The sequence below is a fragment of the Delphinus delphis genome, chromosome 16 (genome assembly GCF_949987515.2).
Source record: "Delphinus delphis chromosome 16, mDelDel1.2, whole genome shotgun sequence".
In the NCBI taxonomy this organism is placed as follows: Eukaryota; Metazoa; Chordata; class Mammalia; order Artiodactyla; family Delphinidae; genus Delphinus; species Delphinus delphis.
Genome location: NC_082698.1, coordinates 4,701,596 through 4,705,271, shown reverse-complemented (window position 1 = coordinate 4,705,271; position 3,676 = coordinate 4,701,596). Strand labels below are relative to the sequence as shown.

Genomic DNA, 3,676 nt, shown 5'->3' with positions numbered 1-3,676 from the left:
TGAAGGGGCAGGACCACCATGACCTGCGTGGTCCAACGTGGTGGCTCCCAGCCACACATGGCTATTTAAAGACGTTAAAATTAAATAAGAGCAAAAACTCATCTCTTCAGTTGCCCTGGCCACATTTCAAGTGCCCAACAGCCACGTGTGGTTGGTGGCTACGTATTGGACGGTGCAGACAATAGAACATTTCCATCATCGGCAAGAGCTCTGTGAGACAGCCCTGACCTAGAGGTCCCTGGGCGCACCCCCCAGGGCTGGTCCCCCGCCCACAGGCTGGGTGAGTTCCGCCCGCCTCCTGCTTCCTCCTCATGGGGTGTTGCGGTATGCAGGGAACTCCTTAGCGCCCGTGGTTCAAAGTATGAGTATCAGTGACCATTAGCTTTGTTATTGTTTGGAGTTCTCAGTGATGCTGCCCGTGAACAAAAACCCTCAGGAGACCTAGAAGAGGACGTTCCACTGGACCAGAGAAAGCCAGCCTGAGAGGGGAGATAGATGTCCAGAAAAGCTACTGCCTGTCACCAGGAGAGCTAAGGGTTGGGGGGACCAGGGGAGACCACCGCTCACCAGCCTCGTGGGGGAAGAAGGGGGTCTGAGCAGGTGCGGGGGGTAGGGAGGACAGAAGCAGGGGAGCAGTGATGCTCTTCAGACCTGGGGTCTTGTCCTCAGATGATGTTTGAGTGTGAAGTTACAATGGTTGTTGACCAGGGAAAATTCTCTCACTTTCATGGGACCATCCAGCATCCATCAGGACAGCAGACCGCCTGGGTACCACAGAGAGGCCCAAGTCCTGTGGTCCAGAACAGCAGACCGCCTGGGTACCACAGAGAGGCCCAAGTCCTGTGGTCCAGAACAGCAGACCGCCTGGGTACCACAGAGAGGCCCAAGTCCTGTGGTCCAGAGGAGGCCCTTGGGTTCCCAGAGCGAGCCCTAGCCTGGTGTCCATATGTGCTCGAAAAGCAGATCCGCCTCGAGAGCCAGACACCCTCACGTCCACTGCAGACAGAATCGCAGAGGCCCGGAGAGCTGAGCCTGGATCCGTCTCTGCCTTCCTCTACTGCAGCCTCTCCGGAACATGACCCTCAGGCCCAGCCTCTGCTGTAATTTCTCGCTCTCTCTCCCTTTCTCTCAAGCCCTAGCTGGCCTCAAAATGTCCCTTCCCGCACTCATCACGGCCTCTTCAGAGTCTGGAAGGGAGGGGAGCCCTGGAGCCCAGGTGGCCCATCCTTCCCCATCAGTACTGCTGCCTGCTGCCCCGTTGGCGCCAAGAGGAGTGCCCTGGCGGGGAGGTCAGTTTACATGCCAGGTTCCCAGGGCACAGGTACAGGAGACCATCCCCGGGCAGGGCTTCCAGAGAAGCACCGCCTCCCAGTCCCCAAGCAGAGGCAGTGCCGCCACCTGGGAGCTGTAGATTTAAGGACCTTGATTCAACCTTTGCCTTCCCTCCGGCTAAAGCCTGAAACCCCATCTGTCTGAGCTTTATTTGGACAGCTTTAGAATGTGCTATCCTTGTGGGAGTTTTAAACTGTGTCCGCAGGTTTGCCAACACTATTCTCAACAGGTGGAGTCAAATCCCTTTCCCCTGGGGCACGGGCTAGACTTTGCCATTCGATTCTAATGAATAGAACGTGGTGGATATGACTACGTTATAAAAGACATCAAGGACTTTTTAAAAATTTTTGTCTTATATTGGTGTATAGTTGATTAATAACGTTGTGTTCATTTCAGGCGTACAGCAGCGCGTCTACTAAATTGAAACAATACAGAGAAGATTAACATGGCCCCAGCCCAAGGACTTTCTTTGTTTTCTGTTTTGGTTCTTTGCCCTGGGGAAGGGCAGCTGCCATGTTGTGAGGATGCTCAAGCAGTCTTTTGGGGAGCTCCACGTGGTCAGGAGCTGAGGCCTCTTGCCAATGGCCACGTGAGGGCCTCATCTTAGATGTGACTCTGCCAGCTCCAGTCCAGCCTGCAGATAGGTGACTATGGCCCCCTGCCAGTCCCTGAAATCCCTGTGAATCCTTGTAAACCCCCTAAATTCTTGACTACAACCTCAAAAGAGACCCCAAGATAGAACCACCCAGCAAGCCATGGTCAGATTCCTGACCCACAGAAACAATGTGAGATAATAAATGCTTTTAGAGGCTTTAAGACGCTAAGTTGGAGGTCAGAGCACTAACCGAGTGCTAAATTTAAAAAGAGAGTCAGGTCAAAATCAGACAAGAACATTCCTCTGAATATTTCTTAAGGGGGTGCCTCACTGGGAGCTAACACGACATCCCTCTTCAGTAACTTGGCACTACCAGGGTCCCGCTTGAGACTGGGGCATCTGAGCGCTGGTTGAAGTAGCCACCTTGTGTTTCAAGGTGTCGCCGCATCGGATAACTTTGCATCCGCATCTTTAGGGGCTAGGATCCTACTCCCCTGCTTCCAGGGGAGGCCTGCAGGCTCCCGGTTGGATCACTGCCCCCACTCACTCTGGAGCACGCACTTGGGAAGAACCATGGCGAGAGGCATTAATCACAGGCTCTTCCTCTCTTAGAATGTTTTCTGACTGAACTCATGTCAGTTGTGTAAATTAAGGACTTGCTAGAGTTTGCTCAAATTTCATCTTAAAATGTATTTTTTTTAATTAGATCTTTATTGGAGTATATCTGCTTCACAATACTGCGCTAGCCTCTGTCTTACAAAAAAGTGAATCAGCCGTACATATACATATATCCCCACATCCCCTCCCTCTTGAGCCTCCCCCCCACCCTCCCCATCCCAGCCCTCTATGTCGTCACAAAGCACCGAGCTGATCTCCCTGGGCTATGCGGCTGCTTCCCACTAGCTATCTATTTTACGTTTGGTAGTGTGTATATGTCCATGCCACTCTCACTTCACCCCAGCTTCCCCTTCCCGCTGTATCCTCAAGACCATTCTCTATGTCTATATTCCTGTTCTGTTCATCAATGTATTTTAAATTTCACTGAATACTGAGCTCAGCAATTCGCGTGCCTCACTTCCTGTTGACAGGTAGTTTTTCTTTGAAAAGAGACTTGTAGAGTATTTTCAGTTTCCTTTTGGCGGTTCCTAATGTAGTTTTGGTGGGGGGAGAAAACACTTCATTTTGTCTAACCTACTGTTGTCCTAAAGAACATGATTTGGAAAATAATGGTGTTGGATCCATAAACCTGGCAGCTTCCTTGAAGGTTGTGCTTTTCTATCAACTTGTATAGGCTTTAATGTAATGGATGGTACACTTAGAAAGCAAAGGGAGGGCTTCCCTGGTGGCGCAGTGGTTGAGAATCTGCCTGCTAATGCAGGGGACACGGGCTCGAGCCCTGGTCTGGGAGAATCCCACATGCCGTGGAGCAACTAGGCCCGTGAGCCACAACTACTGAGCCTGCGCGTCGGGAGCCTGTGCTCTGCAACAAGAGAGGCCGCGATAGTGAGAGGCCCGCGCACCGCGATGAAGACTGGCCCCCGCTTGCCACAACTAGAGAAAGCCCTCGCACAGAAACGAAGACCCAACACAGCCAAAATAAATAAATTAATAAAACTCCTGCCCCCAACATCTTCTTAAAAAAAAAAAGCGCAAAGGGAAATTAAATTATGGACCCATAATCTGAAGATGGCCTGGGTAAGCTTTTCTTGTCTGAAAGTGGAAGCTGAGATGTAAGATGAGCCAGTCCAG

The 3,676-nt window shown here is 51.3% G+C and overlaps 1 pseudogene; it reads left to right on the top strand.

The window, feature by feature from the left end:
* The first annotated feature begins 1,728 nt into the window (after positions 1-1,728).
* LOC132440109 (U6 spliceosomal RNA) lies at positions 1,729-1,823 on the top strand (annotated as a pseudogene).
* The last annotated feature ends 1,853 nt before the right edge of the window (positions 1,824-3,676 follow it).